The sequence below is a fragment of the Camelus dromedarius genome, chromosome 25 (assembly GCF_036321535.1).
Source record: "Camelus dromedarius isolate mCamDro1 chromosome 25, mCamDro1.pat, whole genome shotgun sequence".
Lineage (NCBI taxonomy): Eukaryota > Metazoa > Chordata > Mammalia > Artiodactyla > Camelidae > Camelus > Camelus dromedarius.
Window position 1 is genome coordinate 5641989 of NC_087460.1, and position 24808 is coordinate 5666796.

General features: G+C 41.5%; 1 long non-coding RNA gene across 1 annotated transcript; it reads left to right on the forward strand.

Moving 5' to 3' along the window:
- Positions 1-6979: 6979 nt before the first annotated feature.
- On the forward strand, positions 6980-24094 carry LOC135319281 (uncharacterized). Its single transcript, XR_010377740.1, has 3 exons — positions 6980-7037; positions 8558-8606; positions 22314-24094. It is a non-coding gene; the product is annotated as an uncharacterized LOC135319281 (long non-coding RNA).
- Positions 24095-24808: the final 714 nt, after the last annotated feature.

Here is a 24808-nt window from a genome sequence, read left to right on the forward strand (position 1 = left end):
ATCAGCATACAAACATGCTATTAATGCAGAATTCTTGAGCCATCTGGGTGCATTAAAACTCCTTGAGCTAGGAACGTTTTCCCAGTTGGCCCTAGAAAATGAGAGAATTGAAATTCTTGATGTGACTGTGTTCACAGGAGACTCAGTCTGAAAATTGGGTCCCTCCCAATGTCTACTGAATCAGCTTCTGCATTTTAACAAGATCCCTCGGTGATTCACAGAAGTTTGAACAATACTGGACTAGATCGATGGCTCTCAATGCTGGAACCATTAGAGGAGTTTAAGTCCTGATGTGCAGAAGCCAATTAAGTCAGAATTTGGGGGGGGGTGTGGATCCCAGGGGTCAGTGTTTTTTTAAAGCTCCTTCTGGTGACACCAATATGGAACCAAATTTGAGAGCCATTGGACTAGACAGACTTTCTTTTCCAGATTGACTATTGGTACAATCTCTCTAGAGAAAGAGGACTGAAGTTATGTTGATCCTAAGAAAAGACAGAGACCCTTGCTGGTTCCTTACACGGTATCAGCAACAGCTAGACAAGATCTGTCCTGACTTCTAAGACATGTTTCTTAAGATTGGCCCCAAGGAGGGCCAAAGAGACTTGACTTCAAGAATGAGAAGCTGGGGAGAAGGGTGTAGCTCAGTGGTAGGGCACATGCTTACATGCCCGAGGTCCTGGGTCCTCAGTACCTCCATTAAAAAAAAAAAAAGTAGATCTAAAGAGAAGGTTTGTATATAGGTTTGTTGGGGCAGATAGAGAGCTCAGAATCCAGTCTGTCAGCCGTGTCTCCTTCCAGATAACAGTGTCTCCAGCTGAGGCTTCTTTAGGAATCGTATCTGTTCTTTTGGAATCATCTCTCTCTTCTGGGATCAGCCACTCAGGTTGAAAGGATGCAGTTTTATCACGGCCGATGGTTAAGTCACTGATGCTCATTTAAGAAATTCTGAGTAGGAAGCGGCAGCAGAGACTGTTGAAAGAAGAGAGAAAGCAACAGAGAAAAAATAGTAACACTTCAGAGTGAACTGTCACGGTGCTAAACACCCTCCTTAGCCAATCAACAGTGGTCTCCGTGGGAAATTCCACTGGAGGTGGGAGATGATGGAGTAACTGAGATACTTGGTCCTTAGAGATGGGGAGGCAGGAGTTGACTGGATTTTCCAAGGATACATAGCACTCGTTGAGACATTACTCCTGTCTTTTTATCAGATTACAGGGTCCTATTTAGTTAATGCCAGTCAACATTAGCCACTGTGCACGCAATGGAAACAGTGAAAATGTACTCTGTCTAATGTACCCAGTATTCAGGATATGCCTGTGTCTCCATAATTCTTCTTTTTTTTTTTAATGGTGGTACTGGGGATTGAACCCAGGACCTTGTGCATGCTAGTCATGCACTCTACCACTGAGCCATACCCTCCCCTCTCCTAGAATATAATTCTTAAAGATAATTGAAAACAGGTGAAGTTGATCTTGCCTTCCTTTTCCAATAGGCTTGATTCCAAATAACCTCCTAGAAAACCTCTAGACCAGTATACTCCTTCCCATCAGAACCATTAAGACACCTGCGATATTGTGATTAATAATAATACATATTTTATCTTTGTCCCGTTTCTGGTACAGAGCTCCTAAAACCCTTGAAATTTCCTGAGAGATGAGACCTACAAAACTGTCATTTGTTATGTCAATGAGGTGACTTTGGGACCCCACCTAAGGATGGAGGCTGGTGGCTAGGAGAACCTAACATGTGATTAGAAGGATGGAACTTTCAGTCCCCTCCCAACAGACACACACACACACACACCTCTGGGGAGGGGAGAGAGGCTAGAGGTTGAATTACTCACCAGTGGCCAATGATTTAATCGTGCCTGTTAAGACGCCTCCCTAAGAGCCCAAAAGGAGAGGGTTCTGAGCTTCCAGGTTGGTGAACACGTGGAGATACAAGGAGAATGCACTTCTGGAGAGGGTGTGGCAGCTCCAAGCCCCCTCCCACAGACCCTGCGCTACGTGTCTCTTCCACCTGGCTGTTCCTGAGTTACATCCTTTGTAATAAACTAACAAGTAAATAAACCTAGGGGGTAAAACAGCTGAGTTCTGTAAGCCTCTCTAACATGAATCAAACCCAAGGAGGGGGTTGTTGAAACGTCCGTGTTACAGCAATTTGGGCAGAAGCCCAGGTGACAACCTGAACTTGAAACTGGTTTCTGAAGTTGGAGGAGTGGGCAGGGGAGCAGTCTTGTAGGACGGAGCCCTTAACCTGTGGAATCTGGGTCGATAGTGTCAGAACTGAATTGAATTGTTGGACACCCAGCTGATGTCCTGAGAATTGCTTGTTGTGGATGTGAGGAACCACACCCTGCCCACCCCATGTTGGAATTGGGTCCAGAAACACCAAAAGACACCATTAATTCATCCTCCCTAAGGTATAAAATAATAGATGCCGTAATTATACCCACAAGTATATCCATGCATATCAGACTAATGATGCTTTATTATAAAATTTCACTTTCATTAAGAAAAACCTATACCTGCAGGGTTTTGGATGGCAGAGGTCTGTAAGTCCCGGTACATTTTATGAAACACAGCACACTGATTTATTTATGCAACCACAGAAGTGAGGGAGACATTTCCTAGCTGAAAAAAATCACTGCATTTGAGCATGGCTGTTTATAAAACTACGAAACTACTGGTAACAATGTGAGACCTTAGTTTTGCTCTTGGCTTCCTTGATCCTTGGGTTTCCTCCTGCTTCTCTGAACTTTTTTCTATGTCTCCTTGGCAGCCGTATCCTCTGCAAAGTACCTTAGAAAGTTTTTGTTTTCTCAAATCCTTTCATCCTCTCATCCTCCTGAAACAATACATTTAAGGCTGGAATTTGGAAAATTAACATTGAACTGTTTCTTCTTTTCACTGTATACTCGAGTAAACACTGTAGATACCATTTACCCAATTCTGTGATCTCCTTTATGAAAGGCAACCCCTGCCATCTGGTCCAATCTTCAGTTTCCAATCGATCACCAGGTCACATGACTTCACCTCATAAACTTCTCTTGAACTGGTCCACATGTCTCCATCTCCACCCTATCCGTGGTCCAGGCGACCATTCTTGCAAAGAATGCTCTAAAATCTGCCCAAGTGATCTACTTACGTCACCTCTCACCTCTCTCCAACAAGTTCTTTCCATCCAACCCAGAGATAATTTAAAAGATAATCTGATCCTGCCTCTACATTGCCTCGAACGGTTCTTACCGCTATCGGATAAATTCTAAACTTCACCATGGATGGTCTGACCCCTAACCTCTTACCAAAACTCCGCCCTCCCTCCCTCTACCTCGCCAGCAATAAAACAGAATCGTAAACCCTAAAGACTACTTTTCTAATTGGTTTCCTTGCCTGATAATATGTTGCAATGGTAACAATATTCAAATTGAAATCGCTGTTTTTCTGAACAGATTTGGCGGGGGTGGGGGTGGGGGCGGGGGCGGGGGTGGTGGTTCCTTTTTAAAAAAAATTTTGCCTGTTTTTACCGTTCGTGTTTTTAGTCAGAAGTGGAGCTTTGGAATGCTCTCTTTTTCCCTTTATGCATAAACATATAATATTAACCTACGGCTTTAAAGGATTTCATTCTCCAAAAAAGAATTTGAAAGTTTTTGTCTCCTTTAACCTAACAAATGCAAGAAGAAAATTGGAAAAATAGGTCATACTTGTACATATTACTAACGAAAATCTTATGTCTCAAAATATGATTTTTTTTCCTACCCTAAGGGCACTTAATGCGAGGAGAGAATGGTTTCTTGAGCTGTTGTCTCTAAATACGATTTTAAAAATTCTATTAGTTTGGGCAAATCCCAAGGTTTCAAGGTCAAGATTGCTGGTAAAACTAATTGTATGGTTCCTGAAATAGAATTACTGGGTTAAAGATATTTTCTGTAGGGAATTTAGGAACCATTATAACCTTTATGTTTTGGAGTTTTTGTTTTTAACAGGGATACTGGAGGTTGCGCTCAGAACCTCGTGCACGCTGAGTATGCGCTCTGCCACTGAGCTAATACCTCCACCCCGCACCTTTGTGTTTTTGTAATTGGCTCTATTTCATCATATGTTTGTTTGACATTGTAGGGGACCAGAGCAGGCCAGCCCAGAATATGCCATAAAGGTTATTTTGAGCTGAAGGCAAGTGAGAATCAACAGATGCAGAAAGACACCTCCCAGGAGCTTCCCTTGTTTGACTAAAAGCAAAAGTCTCTGAAAACTGGGGATTGCATTCATCTCCTCTCCCGGGAGAGTTTTATGTCCATGAAGACAGACAGTCAGTGTCAAGATGCACCTGCACAAACAGACCTTCCTCTGTTTCCCGCAAGCACTTACCTGCCCACAATTTGCTGTCCTAGAAAATCAGACCTTTTCCCTTATCTTGTCCCTTCTCTAAAAGCTGATTGTCATTTTGTCAAGATGCTGTATTAGCCCACATTCTAACCACTCCTTTGAGTTACTCATCTCTGCCGTTTCCCTTGTATATGTGCAATGCACAAGTTAATAAACCTTTATTTGTTTTTCCCTTGTTAATCTGTCTTTTGCACTCTAATTCTACAGGGCTCCAGCCAGAGAACCTAGGAAAGTAGAAGGAAAAAGAGTTTTTTCTTCCCCTGTAACACAGATGTTACAGATATGTTTTATTTATTTGACATTTTAGTGTGGAGATCTTTACAATCTTCATAGCAATATAACTTAAATAACATTTATTAACACTAATATCTAAGCAAATTATCACTATTATTTTTAAGATTTCCTTATATAACTTTTCTTTTTTTTTTCTCATGACAATAGTTCCACTTTATTATAATGGGAAGGGTATTACTCACAAGTCAGGAAATCCAGCGTCAACTCTTGAATTACTATACATCCCTTAGAAGTAAATTCTTTTCTCTGTTTTCTCACCTACAAAATGAAACTTAAGATACCAGTTCTCATGGGATAAAATGAGCCCACAAATACAAAACTATTGTGGATAAAAGATAAAGAACTACAGTTGAATACCGAGGTTTTAAAGTGCTTCTCCAGGGGGAAGGGTGTAGCTCCGTGGTAGGGTGCACGCTTAGCACGCACCGGGTCCTTGGCTCAATCCCCAGTCTCTCCATTAAAATAAACTGCTCCTCCGTTTGCCCCACCCTAGTCCCTGCCCCTCCTTTACCTACTAGATGCCAGTAGCACCTACGCCCTCAGTAACTACCGAAAGTGGCTCCAGACATTGCTAAATGTCCCCAGGGAAAAAACCGCCCCTAGTTGAGAACCACTGCTCTGATGGTATTAATATTGCTTTCCCGGTTCACACTGCAACTGAATCTCTGTGCGGAATTCTGATTCCCTCGACAGTCCACTCTAGGCCCTTTCCTCCAGAGCAACCAGGTTTTTAACACTATAAATTGTTTCTCTAATTCTCTAACACTATAGTAATATATATTTTTTTATGAAGGGGGAGGTAATTAGGTTTTTTAAAATTATTTTTTTTTAGAGGAGGTACCAGGGATTGAACCTAGGACCTTGTACTTGATAGCATGCGCTCTACTGCTTGAGCCATACCCAACCCCCCTCGCCCAACCTCCAATACTATAAATTCTCTAAGTTCCAGGAGTAGGAACAATGAATATATTTTTCAGCTGGTAGAAGATGGCAGGTGAATAATGGACAAACTCAGTTTCTGAGAAGGGAGATTCTTGGCAGAGCCTCCTACTGCAGGCACAGATGAGATGAGATCTCGCGGTTTCAGCCTGTCCCTAGTCTAGAAAAGGCAGCGCCCCCTCGCCTCCACTTTCTGACTCCCAAACGCGTATTTTATTCGTTCGCCCGGAAAATGAGTCCACATAGCATAATTTTTAACTCAAATCTGGTTTTAGTTTCTCCACTTTCTAGCTCTGTGACTTAGGTCAAACATTTAGGTTTCCACGACTTGATTTCCACATCTGTATAATGGGCATCATAATATTTACTGTACAAAGCATTACACACGAAAGGCCATTTAATTTTTAAAATATTTTTCTGAAATCACCACTAGACTCTGTTCACTATAAAATGACTCTAATACTGGCGGGGCGGGGCGGGGGGGGGAGTGGACCATGGATATTTTGTTTCCAGTCAGTACCAGAGAGCTGTGCCTACCACCCATGGTCATCACTTTGTGCTTAGCTTTTGTCAGCAGTGTGTGTGTGTTGGGTAAGGGTGTTCTATAATCAGATCACATAAAACTATTTTGTTAATAATTAATTGACAAGACTGTTCATAAAAAGCAAAACAACAACATGAAACGAAACCTTAACGACTCCTTTTGATACACATATCTTGCGTTCTGACCCAATTCAAACACAAGTGTATTGATCAGAGGATGATTTTCCTTCTCTTAAAGCAGATATTTCATTCTCTCCTGCACAATTTAGCCTTCATCCCAAGGATGCTTTGCAGCACTGGCGGAGGCAGTGGTGCAAACATTTCTCCTTAATTAAAAATCATATTTTCCCTAGGTCGTTTTGAGTCTCTCTGCCGACTCCTTACCTGCCTCTGGACAGGCTTCCTGGTAAACATCTTTGTATTTCTCCGGGATAGGAGCGAAAGATGATCTCTAGTCAAAGTTGTCACAGTCTTGAAGAAGGCTTCACATTTAAATTCTTTTCGGGTGCAAATCCTGAAACCTAAATAAAATCCCTGCTTCTCTGCAATATCCACAACTTCCCCTCGCGTTCGTGTGCCTGGGCCTGGGCCTGGGCCTAACAGGATTTACAATTCCTACCAGGTTAGATGCATTAGAGTCCGGAACTTTGCCAATTGTAATCACGAAGGACCCCTCTTTTAAATCAATCATAGAAGAATCTCCGAAGAGCCTTTTAGTGAGTTGTACATGTTCCAATGGCGCCATCTGCTGCCAGAACGATGAACAGCACCTTATCCTTCACATTTTAGGCAGAAGGATGGAGCGAAGACAGTGGCGACTGAGAACTGCGTCCTTCCGCTGCTGTTTACTCAGAATCCTCCTGGATCGAGGACTGAGTGAGTAAACTTTGTGGCTCCGTGTTTGTTCGTTTGTTCACATTTTAAGTCTATGGCTGCTAATAATACCCCAACCTATTTTTTTACCCCTTTGTGACACAGTTTTACTTAGAGTCAATTAAAAATATGTACAAAACTCTTAAGGATTTTTCCTTCAGGCATTTTTGGTATGTTGTGATTCCTAGGATTTTTTTTTTTTTTCATTTTTACATAGGTTTTCAATTCTCGTTTTCCCCCAGCTTTTATTGAGCTATAATTGACATATAACGTTGTGTAAGTTTAAGGTGTGGTGATTTGATACAGGTATATATTGCACAGTGTTTACCGCGATAAGGTTAGTTACATCCTTCACCTCATGTAATTACCATTTTGTTGATGTTACGGTGAGAACATTAAGCTCTACCCGAAGTAGCAATTTTCAAGTATACAATAGAGTATTGTTAACTATAATCACCATGCTGTAGGTTAGATCCCCAGGACTTATTCATCTTATAACTGAAAGTTTGTGCCTTTGACCAACATCTCCCCATATTCCCCACCCCTACTCTCTGCTTCCATCAGTTTGATGTTTTTAGGTTACACATATAAGTGATATCATACAGTGTTTGTCTTTCTCTGTCTGGCTTATTTCAGATAGTGTGATGCCCCCCTGTGGTTGCAGATGGCAGGATTCCCTCCTTTTTTAGGACTGAATAATATTCCATTATATATGTATATGTAATATCACGTTTTCTTTATCCATTTGTCTGCCAATGGATACTTAGTTTGTTTCCATGTCTTCACGATTGTCAATAGTGCTGCAATGGACATGGGAGTGCAGCCATCCTTGGAGATAGTGATTTTATTCCCTTTGGGTATATTCCAGCAGGAGTGGAATTGCTGGATCACATGGTAGTTCTACTGTTAATTTTTTGAGGAACCTCCATACTATTTTCCACAGTGGCTGCACCAGTTTCCTTCTCACCAGCAGTGCCCCAGGGTTCCCTTTCCTCCACAGCCTCACCAACATTTATTATCTCATCTTTTTGATAATGGTCATTCTAGTGTGGGAAGTTCTTTTATTATATTTTTTTAAGCTGTAAAATGAATAGAATTATAATGTGTTTTCATTCATAAAATCAGAGTTTGTGCCTTATCTTTTATTAAAATGTCTAATAAACAGTCTTTCTGGAGTTTTGCCAATTTTATTCATCCCTTTAAACAATCAATTTTTGATTCTGTTGGTTTTCTTCATTGTCATATTTCTGTATTGTCAAAGAAATGGCTGGCCATTTCATTAATCTTAAAATTAAAAAAAATTGTGATAGAAATATATAACATAAAATTTACCATTTTGACTATTTTTAAGTGTTCAGTTCAGTAGTGTAAGATATATTCGCATTGTTGTGACTCCAGCCTGTTCTTAATTCTAATACCGAAGTGGACAACTGGGATGTGTTCTTTTTGGGTCAGTGCAGTCTGCAGTGTTCCTCACTAAGTCGTCAGAATCCTTACAAAAGTGTAAGTTCATTTATTCACAGGACTGAGCAGTTATTACACCAATGTGAATCAGTGAGCCCGTGGACACTGGTAAGTCACACTTACATTGCTGTTTCACTCCTGTCCTGTGGAATGTTCTGGGTTTGTTTTCATTGTTCCTATTTTTATTTTTATTGTGGAAAGAACACCCCCATGGTTTTAAATATACTCTCACACAGGAGCAAAAAATACCTGTCTTTTCCTAAGCTCAGATTTCCTTGAAGTAGCAGCATTTGTATCTATCAACTTGTTTTGTTTTTTTTTTTTTTTAATTTTGGTTTACTTTTTTAATGTCTTTTTTTTTCCCCTTGGGGGGAAGGTAATCAGGCTTACTTATTTTTCAGAAGAGGCACTGGGGATTGAACCCAGGACCTCATGCATGCCAAGCATGCACTTTACCACTTGAGCTGTACCTTCCCTGTTACATCTGCCAACTTGTGATCGAATGCCTTTGACATAAAGTTTGCATGCCCCTTTAAGTGAATGTATTTCGTTTCCTTAGAGAAAGTTTGAAAAAGATAAGAAGAATGAGGAAAAAAGTGAAAATAAAAAAGTAATAAAATAAAAATTCAACCACATGAAATGAGTTAGGGTGAATGTCTTCTTTCCCTCCAGCCTTTTAAAATATTCTTTCCCAAGGGGAGGGTTTAGCTCAGTGGTGAAGTGCATGCCTTGCATGTACAGGGTCCTGGGCTCAATCCCTGGTGCCTCCATGAAAAATAAATAAATAAACCTAATCACCTCCCCTCCAAAAAATGAAACATTCTTTCCTACACTGTGATGCACTCTTATTTCCTGACTGTTCCTCCCTTGTCTCCCTTATCTCTGCATCAGCTCCCTTCTCTGATTAGTAACTGTTCGAATCTGCCCTTTGGAACTGAGGGAAGGTCAAGGAGCCTACATTCTACTAATGAAAAATGGAGGGCACAGAAAGTGTCTGTACCAGGGAGGGTGCGTCCATTTCAGCCATTTTCTTTTGGGAGTGGGGAGGTAATTGAGTTTTATTTCATTTATTTACTTTTAATGGAGGTACTGGGGATTGAACCTGACACCTTGGGCATGCTAGGCACCCTCTCTATACTCTCCCCCAAGAAGTCCTGCTGTGAGAGTGGCTGGCAGATTTCTTGTATATTTGTTGTCACTTATCATGGGATAGTTTCAATTCAGATTATCCTATCTGATAACCCAGCCATACTACTCAAAACTGTACCATGGAAATGTGCCATTGATTGAAAAATGAAAGAAAAGAAAAAAGGAAAAAAGAAAGAAAGATGAAAGCATCATAAACCAGCCAGCCCCAGCCAACCACCTGCTGACGACAGACAGACGGACAGACAGGGTGAGCCCAACTAGGATGGGTCAAAGTCAGTCCAAACCAGAACTATCCAGTGGAATTCAGCCCAAATCACTGACCCTCAGACTGTGAAGTAAATGAATTGGTTGTTTGAAATGTGGTCTATTTATGCAACGGAACATTTATTCATCCAGAAAATATCCATAAAGTATTATGAGACAGTGAAAAATATCTAGTCTCTTTGCCTGGCTCTTGGCACAGAGTTCCTAAAACCCTTGGAATTTCCGAAGTGATGGCGGGGCAGTGGGGTGGTTCTCATCTCTGAGGCCACTAATTACAGAGAGGTAAGCATCACCTCGATCCCGCAAATATGTCACCACCAGTAATGAAACAAACTGACGAATGTCTCATGATGCAGTGCAATGAGGAGACGTCACCCCTGTGGTGTCCTTGCCTGTGTTTGACCTGAGGGACAGGATGAGATAAATAATTTGCCCCAAATCCCCAGTTAAATTGTGGGCTCGGGCCAGAATGCAAGCTGAGCAACTCAGGAGGCCTAGCTCTTAACGGATATTGTAACCGGGGCCCCAGGGGCAGAAACAGCAGGGGGTCCTGCGACTTGGACTCTTAGAAATGTCAGGAGAGGCACTACACTCAGGACTGTTCCAGCATTTTGGAGGAGCACTAAGTGAAATGACTGGTTCTGAGTTGGATCCTGGACTTTGAGAGAAGCTATGAGGGACATTACTGTGTATTAGACAATGTACCAGTAGATATATATAGTTGGGTGTCTTTTAGGATGATGCAAACTGAGTTATTTAGGGATAAATAAACTGGTGAATTTAGGTGGAGAATATACAGGTGTTTGTTGTTGCTTTTTAATTTTTCTAGAATTTCCAAGTTCAAATTTGGAGGGGAAAAAAACTGGACCCCCTGGATAAGGAAGCATTCATTCTAAGACAATTTGCAAAGGAAGGGACTGTAATGCAGGTAACTACGTAGAGTAGAAAGCTCCTTCTGGCCCCCAAATGGAAGAAGCCAAGTACTTATGGAGGGAAAAGGAGTCTAAGGAAGGTACCTGGATGGGTAGGCGATCGATCACCTGTGAGTTCTCCCAAGAAGTGTGAATCTCTCTTCTGTTGAGTCTGAGGAGAACGGGGCAGCCAATATATATAAGAAATCGTTTGGTACTGAGAATTCCACACAACTGCTAGCACGAGGTACTAGACCCCCCAGAATTCAGGGGTGCAACGGTGCAGGGTGTGGTAACAGGATTGACAGTGACAGCCAAGCCTCCCCAGGACCCTTTCTCCACCGGTCCACGGCACACACATGAGCAGATTTACTGTCTGAATTTAACTGAGAAGGGCAAAGCACCAAATTGAAAAGATAGTGTTGCGGGGGGCAGGGTGTAGCTCAGGGGTAGAGTATGTGCTTAGCGTGCATGGGTTCAGTCCCCAGCACCTCCTCCATTCAGAAAAATTACAGTAAAAGCCTTATTACCTACCTCTCCCCAAAGAAAAGATAGTGTTACCATCTACCCTTCACAGATGAGAAAAGTGAGGTCGTGAGAAGTGAAGTGATTTTCCCCAGGTCTTAGAACTAGTGAGCAGCAGAGCTCAGCTTGGAGGCCGGGCTACTTTCCCCAGGGGTCCACATTCTTAGCCATTATATTAAATACCACCCTCTAATAAAGTACCAAGTGTGTGTGTGTGTGGGGGGTATAGCTCAGTGGTAGAGTGTGAAGCACGAGGTCCTGGCTTCAATCCCCAGTTCCTCCATTAAAATAAACTGAATCACCTCCCCGACTAAAAAAAAAAAAAAAAAAACCAACCAACCAGTGTGATTCGTTAGTGAGAAAATGATGAATAACCCTAAGCAAAAAAAAAAAAAAAAAAGTGTCAGACTTGAATAACAAAGATTAAGTGGAAATGATTTTAAAAAGTATTAGAGAAAAATAGACAAAAGCAATCCAAAATACACATAATGGCAGGAAGGGTGTAGCTCAGTGGCAGAGCGCATACTTAGCATGTAGGAGGTCCTGGGTTCAATCCCCAGTACCTCTATTTAAATAAAATAAAACCTAATCACCTCCTCCCCCCAAAATTTAAAAAACCAAGTTTTCAAAATACACATAATGGGACTTCCCAAAGAAAACCAAATAATGAAACAGAACAATTCTGAAGATACCATTTCAAGAAAAATTACTAAAAGCAACTGAAAAAACACACCATGTTCCTAGAGGAAATGGTCCAGAATGATCAAAACAAATATTCTAGCAAACTTAAGGATCTTCCAAGTTAAAGACCCTTTTGATCAGTCAAGCAAAAAAAAAAAAAAAAAGACATTTTAGGAGGGGTGTGGGGAGTAAGTTGGCCTCAAATCTTAACATTCAGCATTTACAACATTGGAACAATACAGTATCCTTAAAGAAATGGAATGAGGCAAGCAGTATTTCAAGAAAAAAGAACAGGGGAGGATATGGGCTGACTTGACTGAGTCAACTTCCATTTCACAGAACCCATTTTTGTATCCTTGAACAAATGTATTAAATTCCTTCCCAATAGGATAATACCACAAAAAAATTAGAATGCCAGATATTTACATCCTAGGAATGTGGTAGGGGTAAGAATTAGTATTCATTTAATACCTAGCTAGAAAAAACAAGTTGGAAATAGATAAGAATAAAGAATAAGAATTTTTTTAAGGTACTCAAATTTTAGTAAGATCCTCTATACACATTTGCTACTGAAAACTGAAATAGCAAAAAAAAAAAAGGTATTTTTACACACACACACAAATTGAAATAGTACACCAAAAATATTTTATTATAATTCAATTTTTGAAAACCAGAGAATTTAGTTAATACCCACTGCTCTATTAATGCTCTGGCCAAACCACCTTTCTTGACAGTCCTTCCACACAAGGTAATTTGTTTCAAATTCTTGATACTGGGTTTCACCTTACTGACTTCAGGCTAAAACAGGCAATACTTGAGGTCTGTTAGTGCTTCTTTGTGTTAAATCAAAAAATGGAACTAAAGTATATCCAAGTCATTCAGATGCAAACTACAGATTGTAAGCTATCAAGATACCTGTATCGAGATAGAAAAGTGATGCCAAAAAAAAAAAAGAAAAAAGAGAGAGAGAGAGAGAGAGACATCACAGGACTTATATAATATAGATTATCAAAATATTGGTACATGTATCGAGATAGAAAAGTGATGCCAAAAAAAAAAAAAGAAAAAAGAGAGAGAGAGACATCACAGGACTTATATAATATAGATTATCAAAATATTGGTACACAGTCTGTCCGAGCTCAGAGTAGCTTTCCCAAGCTGTTTCATAATGATCCTAAAATTACTACCAAGAAAAAAATAGAAGAATAAGGTTTACAGTTCAACCAACTCTGTGTCTTAATTCTCATAAGTATCCTGGGAAAGATCTCGATGATACAGGCAGTAATTACAGGTACATCTAAATATTTCCACTCTTGATTGGGTCTGGAAAAAAGAATGAAGTGGATTAATTGATTAATAATTTAAAATAACAAATTCATTGTACATCAAAGAGATGTTAGCAATCCTCAAATCCAGCATTGCCTGTTAGAATGACCTCTGGTATGTAGAACACTAAAAAATGGTCAGGACCGAAACAACTTCTTTTGAGGGAAAAAAAAAAAAAAAAAAAGAGGCAGGACTGAACTGTATGGCTGCCAAAAGAACGCCAGATTGTCATTCTGTAATAGCAACGTTAGTACGTTCCTGGACAACACAGGGAACAGAGCCAATATCTTACAATAACTATAAATGGAGTATAAATTTTCAAAATTGTGAATCACTGTCACACAACTTATAATACTGTCCATCAACTATACTTCAATTTTAAAAAGAGGAAAAAGTAGGGGAAGGTATAGCTCAGTGGTAGAGTGCGTGCCTAGCATGCATGAGGTTGTGTGTTCAATCCCCAGTCCCTCCACCAAAAGTAGTAGAACAGATAAACCTAATTACTGCCTCCCACCAAAAAGTAAATCTGGACTTTTCTGTGCTCAGGTTTCTCCTCTTTCAGGGTGTTCAGCTTCATGTTTGTGACAGCACATGAAAAAGTATCAACGTGACACCAAGAGTGAACCTTACTGGAAACCAAGCCTAGACGTTAGGGATAACAACATGTCCCTATAGGTTCATCACTGTTAACTGGGAGATGCAGACTGTGAATGTGTGGGAACTCTGTCCCTTCTGCTCAGTTTTGCTGGAGACCTAAAAGTGCTCAAAAAATATAGACTTTATTTTTCTTAAAGTACACATAGGAACTGATTGCTCCAGAGTTCTGGAGATTCAGAAAGTCCAAAGCAATTTGCCTTTCCCCCTCTCCCAAAACATCAGATACCCACCCACTTGTATAGTGAGAGAATTTCTATTTACCTCAACATCCCTGGACCGTGGTTCTCTTTGAGACCGCGACTTCATAGGAAAGAGAAAAAACAAGAAATATTATAAACTATGAAGAAAAATTCGGATCACCAATGCTACACATCTACCATAAGAGAAGGTGGAGAATCTTTAAGAACCGAGTGTTCCTCACATCCTGCCTTCCTGAGTACAGTTGATAGGTGACTGCTGCTCCTCACTGTTAACATCTTAGTTGATTTGAGTGCCCCCACCCTCAAGAGCTGGGCATAAACTCACCATAGGAAATGGTCCGCTGTACCGGTTTTTAATAAATTGAATCATCCTTTCCATCCTCTCTTGCCGAGCAGTTAGCAATGTCCTGGCCCCTCTCCTCCTGTAGAGTATGCCTTTACCAAGCGTCCGTCCACTCTCTTGCCGCGGCTGGTCAGGTAGATGGGAAGGCAGTATGGTGCTAGGGTTGAGAGTCAGATTACTAAGGTTCTTTACCAACACTTCGGAGATAGATTGAGAAGCAGCTGAAAGAAAAGAGAAAGTTCAGATCCATTAAGGCGAATTGCAACATCCAGAAGTCACCTCTTAACTAGCTCAACAAGGCCGGCAGGAAGTTCCTCAGGGTGAGTATCTCACATGCCGCTGGTTGAGAGCAGACTTAAGCATCCACCATGTGGGGGAAGGTATAGCTCAGTGGTAGCGCACATGCTCAGCAAGCACGAGGTTCTGGGTTCAAGTGCCAGGACCGCCATTAAAAAAAAAAAAAAAATCCACTATGATGGGAAATGTCTTTTTATCAAAACAATTTTTTTTTCATGTTATTGGTAGTCTGAATGTTAGATGTTTTCTCATAGGGTCAAAAGTTACCTAAGTATGATTCCAATCAGAAAAATCAGGGGACAGAAATCAGATATTAGCAGTTTTTCCATTTTCATTTGTGTGAATTAAATTTTTTTTTCAGTATAGTTGATTTACAGTGTTAGTTTTGGGGAGAGGATATAGCTCAGTGGTAGAGTGCATGTTCAGCAGGCAGGAGTTCCTGGGTTCAATCCCCAGCACCTCCATTAATAAAACAGACAAAAACCCAATGTTAGTTCCTGTAGTTTCCATTATATATTACTACAAGATGAATTTTTAATGCACGTAAAATGCAGGGACTTAACGCCCTAATGCTGCAAGTCAACATGATTCAGTGTAACAAGTTTCAAGTTTTTTTTTCTGGGGGGAAAAAACCTACACCTGTGAAACAAAGGAATCCCAAATACAAGTTTCTCCCCAATCCCCATCCTTAAGCAGGACTAGGATGTCCGAGTGGGCATCACCCTCTCCGGTTATACTCAGCTTTTTCATGCTATTAGATCTTTCCACTCAAACCCAGTATTTTGGGAAATCACTCACTCTTGCCTCTTCCCATCCAAACCATTAAGCAAATTCCATACATACTCATCTCATATAATAAGGCAGCTAACGTTAATTTCTCCTGTATGTGAAAGTATTACATCTTAAGAGCAAGGATCCATTCAACTTCTATGGAATTGTACGTACGCAGGGAAATAAAAGATCCCTGGTTGTGGAATTGTTAGTTACTAAATCAGATTCAAGGAAGAGACTGAGCATATTATGCTGATATGCTCTTCGTTAATACCTTTTCCCCCTTGTCTACATGCTATCCTCATGATGCAGGAGAGACGGTCTGCGTCTGGAGGTTGGGGGCAGAGGGCAGACTAGAAGTCAGCGAGGACCCACCCAGCTTCCTAGCTGCCCAGAGGGTAGTTGGGGTGTTGGCTCCTGGTCACCCACCGTCACTACCCTACACCACCTGTCCCCACCCTAAGTCAGGGTAATAAGTTTTCGAACCGAGTGGGTCAGACCTCCGATTGTGTGGGGCTCCAAGGAGAGAACCCTCCTTGGGGACCTGATTAGCAGTATTCCTGGAGCAGTTTCTAAGACCTCCAGTGTCCCTCCTGCTAATTTACATCACAGAGCATTCACTGGCTTTTATAAACTCACCCCTTTCTTCAGTCTCGTCTGAAAGGCCATTTCCCTATTTATTAACATTCCTAAAGGATAAATTTGGCTTGAAAGCCAATCCCAAAAACATTGGTGAAATTAAGAAACGCTTTAGGTTAACCTGAAAGTTCGGGCGTCGTATTCTGGCCCCTTTACAAGGCTGACATATGTGGCTGATGAAACTACTGATCATGTAAGATGCCCTGAGCCACTTGGTCTAGAAGTCGGACGGCTTTTCCCCAGAAAACGGGCTTGAAAAGATTGACGTATTCCTGACACCTCTCCCCGACTTTTCTCGCCTCTTCCCCCCCCCCCCCCCACTGGAGGGCCCTATGTTCCCTGGCCCTCCTCTGCTCCGAAAAGGTTTCCTTAACTGCACTTCTCTTTAAAAGACTGAAGTCAGTAGAGAGAGAAGGGAAGGCAGCCTCTTACCTTCCCCAACCCCCTGTCCTCAGGTCTGGCTTACCTGGTACTTCCTGGGAATTCTCGTCCATGGACATTTGAGCAGACTCCAAGGTCCAGGTGGGGTCAGGCTCTGACGAATCCATTGGGAGCCAAGCCACAACTTGAAGCTCCTCCTGGATCTTTGGGTTCCAGTGGAAGGTGACCCTTTAGACCCCAAGTTGCTGCCAAGTAGCCTGGAAGAACAATGGCGCCAACAATGGGCAAGAAAAACCCAAACTCCAACACAAGCTGGTGGGAGAAAAACCTAACCTAAAAATCTAAGTCAAGTTCCCTCTTAAAAACAACAGGTCAGCCAATCAGCCGGCCTATTTTAATGCAAATGAGTAATGAGTAAAGAGATACAAGGAGCGGGTGTGGTCCTATTAGTGGATAATAGGATAATTCTTCATCTGCTCTGCATTAAAATAATCATGCCCTCCGTCAGGTAGGCTGGAAATTTAATAAAGAGCCTCTGTGGTTGCGTCCTCCTGAGGTTGTCTTAAAAATCAAGGGTTTTGGCTTTTTTTTTTTTTTTCAAACTTTACTTCTGGAGATGGCTTCTGGTTTGTGAACTGGGCTTCTGGGTGTTCTAGAGCGGAGGGGACAGGGCAGTTTTCCTCCAGCTGCAGATCAGCTCCCAACTGAGTTAACCAAGCAAGTTTCCTTAGTTTTCTTGGCCTGACTCCTCTTAAAGCTTTGGATGCTAGTAAGGAGAAGTCTGCTAGGAAGGGAAAGGAGAGGAGAAATAAAAGTTCTGTTATAAGCAATTTAATGGCTCGATAGTTTATGAATGTGTATTTTGGATCTGTAACTTTAGTTTGTTTTATAGACGATAAGTTGCATTGCCTTTAACATTTGTCAGCAACCGGAATTAATGAAATTTATGAATTGCCACCCTCCACTCATTCCCCCCTTCCAAATAAACTTGTGTTGAATTCTGGCAAAGAGCACTGCCATTCACTGCCGATTTTCTGCAGAAGGTGGGAGAGAAGGTCCCCAGCTGCCCCCTCTTCTCTTTTTCCCATTTATTCAATGAGCAACCTCCCCCTTGCCCCCAATAGCTGGAAATTATGAGGAAGTCCTCAAAAGCAATCTTGTTTGTTTTTAGTTTTTAGTACAAAGCAAATGTTGAAGTTAGAATCAAGCAATGTTTCTGTAGGGCATAGATGGAGTGTCAGGTCACAACGCTTTATTCAAATGGTTCTCAGTAGTGTGCGCTGTGGACAGGCGTCAGCAGCACCTGGTAACTTGTTAGCTATGATTGGAAACTATCGAGCTCTCACCCGGAATCAAAAGACTGGGGCCCAGGTGGTTCCATGTGTCCTCAAAAGGGAGGACTCGGCTTCGGGGCTCTCCTGACCCCAGTCCCCGGTGCGCCTGCTCTCAGCTGGACCCCCTTTTGCACAGCTGACTCTCCTACAGCCCTGCTGTCTCTGAGACAGCCCTCACAGAGTGAGGGCAAAAATCAGATTGCAGGAAGTTTAAGATTAAGGTGAGATGGTGGAAAGGGCGGACATAGACTCTCACTCAAGAAATCCAGATTTAAGAAAAAGGTGCAAGATGGGAGGGGATAGCTCAAGTGGTAGAGAGCATGCTCAACACACACAGGTCCTGAGGTCCTGGGTTCAATTCCCAGTACCTCCCCTAAAAATAAATAAGTAAATAAACCCAATTATCCCCTCCAAAATAAATCATAAAAAAGAAAATAGGCGAGAGGTGGAGATGTGACAGCAGCTGAGCCCAAAGCAACAGAAGGGAGAAATACTGAGACAAGAAGACACCACCCCTAAATAGGCTTAAAAAGAGCAGATAAAAATCTTTAAAAATGATGACTCTTTAGTTAACATCTCAATAGTATGAAAGATGAGATAATAAGCCAAATGGAATGAAGCCACTAGAAAAAAGACCATAGAAGAATTCATAAATAAAACTACCACTGATTTTTCCAGAGATAAAAAAAATCATATAATATTTTTGAAAGAAACAGCATGAAGTTTTAATAAAAGGGAAAACTCAAGAAAGCAAAGACAACCTGGAAATTAGAAGTTTGATATCAGAAACAAGAAGAGTTTGAAGATAAAATCAAAGGTATTCCCTTAGTAAGTAAAGCAAAACCACCAACAGATGTAAAATAGAAAATGTAAGAAAGTGAGAAACTAAGATTAGGAAATATATTGGCTTCAGGTTCCTTAACAGCAACACCGGATGCAAGATGTTAATGGAGATACAGCTTCGAAATCCTAAAGGAAAATGATTTCCAATCTAGAACCCTGTATTTCGCCAGACTGCTGAGTAAGTGTGGAAACGTTTTTAGACATTTGGTTTCTCAAAAAACGTCCCACCTACGTGGATTCCTCTGTCTTGTGGGAAGTTAACTTGATAACAAGGACACTACCAAGTTAGCTAGCCCAAAGGTCCTGGAACAGAAACACAGACCGTATTTAAAAGCTCATAGCACTCAATTTTAAGTCAATTTAAAATGCACAGCAAAAAGCTAGGCGAAAGGAACGGAGTAAACTCACAGATTTAGAATGCTAACAGCAGGCCTAAGATGGAGTCCCTCGGGCTAATCCCCGCATTACCAAATCTAGACAGTTACAGTTTTGGCTCTTCCAGAAATGAAATTTTAAACTAGTCAGTTAGGAAAATTGCCTTATCAGCACTAGTTAAGTAATCTGCCATCCCCTAAAGAGAAAGAAAGTAATCTTGCACTAACCAACCCGTTCTCTTCCTCGTTCCCACTCCTTTTTGGCCAAAGAAGGCTTTCATTTTGTTCAGCATCTCGAGATTCCTTTCTGTCTGCTCGATTGGTTGCTGCCCTATTCAAATCAATTTTTACTCAAAGAAACTGTTAAAAAAAATTTAATATGCTTGTTTATCCTTCAATGGACTCCTGGAGTCCCCAGACAGTTCTGGGAGGGGGCAGTCATCGCCCACGTAGGATGGGCTGGAAGACCACAATTTTGCATTAACTTTTTTCCATCAAGAAATTTTAGGAATTGGGTTGGGGGGAGGTACAGCTCAGTGGTTAGAGTGTGTGCGTGCTTAGCATGCACGAGGTCCTGAGTTCAATCCCCAACACCACCAACATTAAAATAAGTAAATAAATAAACAGACAAACAAACAAACAAACCTAATCACCCCCTCCCAAAAAAGGGGGGAAAAATGTCAGGAATGGGAGAAAGAAACAAAATACAAAGAAGTTTAAAACATCAGTTGAATTTAGAAGTCATCTTAACTTCTCAATAACCTCCCTGAGATGGACTTTCTAGCCAAATTTACTCTCAAGGAATGTTATGGCTTAATCTACCAGAGGCTGGAGGTGGGGTGATGTCTTTCTTGATGCCTCCAGGTGCCTTCTCTAGCTCAGAAAGGTTTGTTTTGTTTTATTCTGTTTTTCCTTTAACTGTCCAGGGCTGATTTCAGGTGGGGCAGAGTGAGCCGCAGGCAAAATAAATGCTTTGCCCTCAGGGAGCAGACGACAAATTTTCTATCCAAAGTATTGGGTCAGGAAGTGAAAAGGATTCCAAAGAGAGGTGTGGCCCACTAAGGGAGAGAGGAGGGCTGCCCTTGGGGGGAATTCTCCCAGACCCACAGCTTGTGAATTACTTTGCTCTCAGCATCGCATCCCTGGGCCCCCGAAGGTCCGCACCCTTTGTGCTCGCTGTTGCTTCCCACGCGAGCCTTGCCTGTTCCAGCCAAGCTCTCAAGGCATCCTTCCTGGGTGCCCCCCAACCCCTTTGAAGACCAAGCATTGCTTTTCCTCTGATCTTCCACCTCTAAAGAATGAAAAGGTGTATAATAACCCAATTTGTATATAGGATTAGCAGATATTTGGTCCTGTGCAAAATGTCCTTTGTGACAGATGGTCCAAGCCAAATGGTCCTGGATATTTGCTCCTGGCAAAAGCATCCACGCTTCGAACATGTACTTGGGTTCAAATAGCCCATAGCTTTTATTCAAACTTTTGGTTTACAGGATTAAACAAGTAGTGCCATAGTTTACTGGTCCAATAATTGTGTTTAACTGTATTGCCAGTAATAACCCCTCTTACCTTGGTAGCCCTGCTGGTAATGACAACTGGGTTTAGGTAGACGTGTGGGGGTTCAAATCTTGCAGAAGAGTGACATTTATATTAACTAGAAGTACCAAGGGAGAGTCCTACAGTTAGAGATATGCACAGAGGATGACAAGGTGACGATAGGATCTCGAGATTCATGGTAGACTAGTCTGTCACTGGGCACTTGGTTGGATGTGTCCGAGTCATTCAATAAGGGGAGAGTTTGAAAGGAGAAGCTTGGTAGAGCCAGTATGTAAATAGTGGCAGAGGCACTGATGTAAACACTTGATAGAGCATCTCCTTAGTTTGGGAGGAGTGAGACTGGGTGTGGCTCTCCTAGCAGACAGGGGTAGGCTGGGATAGCCACCATGAGAGCAATATTGGGCATCTAATTCACTGCCCCTACAGCTTTCCCACTGCTCAGGGTTAATGAGTGATGTTTCCCTTGAATCCACGTCCTGTAGAAGTAAGATCACAGCAGGGGGAGGGTACAGCTCAGTGGTAGAGTACATTCTTAGCATGCACGAGGTCCTGAGTTCAATCCCCAGTAACTCCAGTTAAACAAATAAATAAATAAACCTAATTTTCATACCCTCTCCCACCAAAAAAAAAAAAAAAAATTAAAGAGAAAAAAAGAAGATTGCAGTTGACTGCAAGAAGTGTCTTCCACTATTCAGAGAGGTTTTAGTGGGTGTGACTTCCACACTTACCTGCTAATAGGTGTGGACCATCACACCCTAGGCTGGTGCCTACCTACTGGCTGATTCAGACCTGACCAACTAGGTGTCAGAACAAGAAGACATTAGTCAGGTTTCCCCTACTGGTAAAACCAACGACTGTTGGTCAGACAGCTCCAAAAGAATAAAAGTAACTCTTGGCTAATATGACATCTTTATTTGAAAATTCTCAGTGGAATATGGCAGAAATGATTATGAAAAGAAAAACCAGTGCTACATTATACTGGTGCTTGTTACCATTTCCATTCCTCTAGCAGAGATGGGAGTGAAATGCGCTGGTGCCGTGAGGGGGAGAATCTGCAGCGCCCGGTGCGCAGCGGGTCAGAGTCAGGGTCAGGGTTCAGATCACGCTGCAGTCATCCAAGAGGGGACGAGAAACATCAGTGCCGCGCTGATGTCGAAGGGGAAGCAGGAGAACCCGAACAGGTTAAGACAACTCACAGAAGAAGAACCAAATACAGCATCATTCCAGATATTTCGAAGGCCTCTGGGATGTTCATGATGAAGACAGCCTGTTCATGCCACCAGCAAGAAACTCATTCAAGAAGCAAATAAACAGAATTCAAAACCGCGCTCCACCTTCATTTTTTTGTGACCTTGAGGCATTTACAGCCCTTAGATTTTGCTTTGCTGACAGAAGCCACCACAGCATTAAAGCCACGTCAGTCTAGTGGCCTCTTTGTTTAATTATTAACAGTTCTTCTGGTGCGTTCTGTCCTGCGTCTGTTATTTTTATCACAGGGCATGAAGCATATCCTTGCCTCCAGCCTACATCCTCAATCACCGATTCTAGTTAATTCTGTTTACACAGGTCTTTCTCTTCCGTCCCCACTGCCGCAGCCACCCTTAGTCCCAGTCTGAATCACGGGAGCAGTCTCCTGGCCGCCCTCCCTGCAGCACTGAGTCCCCTGGGACCCGTTTCTTCACGCTGAGGGCCGTCGTGCGTTCGCAGAAAGGTGACGGGCCAGGGCTACCTGCGCCCGAGTCCGGGGCTCGACTGGTCCAGAGGAAGTTGTGACCAGAGAGGGAACCTTTTCAAAAATATGCACAAAAGCTACTGTGGGCTGTCACACGGGTTCTGGCCCCATGAAGTCAGTCCACTCCAAACTCTTGAAAGCCCCTCAGGTTGTCCACAGATTAAAATCCAAATTTCTGTCTCGTTTATGACGCCTTCTATGATCTAGCCTCTCCTTTATTCCTCTGCCTTATCACTTTGCTGAGGGTTTTGCTTATGCTCTGCTCGGTTCTCAACCTCAACCCAGCTCCTGTGTCCCTCCAGGCCCCGTGGGACAGAACAAGGGCCCCTCCCCCTCCTGGCCCACCCCTCCCCCAACTCCTACCGTGGTAACAGCAAACATTAAGGGTGTGGCGGGCTGAGCGTTTTACCTTCAATCTGGCAGTTAATCTGAACAACAACCCTGTGGGGTACGAAGCTTTATTCCCTTTTACAGACAGGGAAGTTGAGGCACCGAGGTTTAAAAGTAACTTGGACAGAGTCAGGTGGGAAATAGTGGTGGAGCCCTGGACTGAGACAGGTCTGTCTTCAGAGTCCACGTTCTTAGTCACTCCTCCGGTCTTCACTGAAACGTCATTTTTCCAGGAAGCAGCCCTGGCCCCTCAGTTCTAGGTGAAATGCCTTTCACGTTCCTGCCTCAGGATCCTGGACTCACCCCATCACATCATCCTTGCTGGTTTCTTTATTAGTCATCTGACCAGAATGTAAACTCGATGAAGAAAGGGGAACCTCTGTGGTTCAAGGGCGTCATTAGTGTGGTGGCATTTACGCCGTTTTGCCTGTGACTCACATTAAGGAATACACGCAGTAACACGTCCAGATGACTATTAATAGCTAAAGGTTTCAGGAAAGAAGTATTGGCTATGGCACAATGAACTCTGGTATTTTCTACACAGTTCTTTTTTTAAATGCTGCTAGAGACACACAATTTATGTCAACTATTCATTAATGACTGAAAACAAAGCTTGAAAAGCACCAACCCGGCTCATTGCCTGGAGCAAAGTTCTTTGCCTGCATCATAAACTCATTCATTCATTCTTAAATCACACAGGCATGCATTTTTCATACTCATCTGTACTATAATAAGTCAAAGTATTCAGAAAGAATGAGTACATTAGTTTTCAAGATTGTATTGATTTCTGTTCTTTTTTCTTCTCCCTTATAACTGTAAACTCTGCCACTAGTTTGGAAACAGCAAAGATAAACTTGGAATTCCTAGATCTCGAAAGAGGTCAAAGACGTTGATTCTAAGAGTAAAGGCCACGGACAGCATCTCTTCTGTTGTCTCCTGACCCTCTTAGGCAAGAACACTTCTAAGAATTTGTTATCTAAGAACGGGAGACTTAAACATTGTTACCCAAGGCAATAAAAATGACTCCGCCAATTCTTATCAACTGCAAATTTGTACCCTTGGAGGAAAGAGAGAACTATTCCCTGTGTTCTTTGTTCTAGGCCCAGACGTGAAGGACAGTCTTTAGATAAGAAAGACAATTTAGACAATTAAAGAATTAATATTTTATTTTCCTAACTTTTGGAGAAAACAAAAAGACTCACAAATCTGTTATCCAGGAGAGAAATTGTTCACATTTATTTAAATTTTAAACTGTCATTCAAGAACATGTTTCTTAACCACAATTTACAAAGTATTAAATATAAGGTTTTATAATGTAATATTGTTTTTCTTACCTAACTTTAATTTATAATTTATTCAACTCTGTTTTAAATATTTTTTTATTTTATAATTATATCTGCCCTGTCTAAGATATATAATTGACTATTGCTATGTGCTTATATTTATTTTTTTATTCCTAGATTAGTTTTTATGAATGCCTAATACTTTGAGGTAAGCTATTCTAATTATGAAAACCTGAGTATATAAATTTATAAATTAAAGGTAGCAATTTCCTTGATAAGATTACAGTCTTCATTTCTTGAATTCATTTTAATTATAAAAAATAATATCAAGTATTCTAAGCCAGTGGTTCTCAGACTGTTTGACTTAAAAAACCAATATTAATTTTCATTTCTCTCCACAGAAAAAATTCCAAATATTTTTTCCCCAGTAACATTAATGGGAAAAAACACCATTTTTTCTCACCATCTTTTTATAAAATATAAAACACACATTCTCAGATTAAGTTTCAGGCTAGACTCAGAAAAGGCAGTTGACACATGATGAATATGATATGAATATATGCTTATGTGTGTATATACATAAGTACACTAGACCAATTTTTTCCTGCTGATTGTTGATTAGAAATCTGGCCATATTGTACAAAATCTTAAAATGT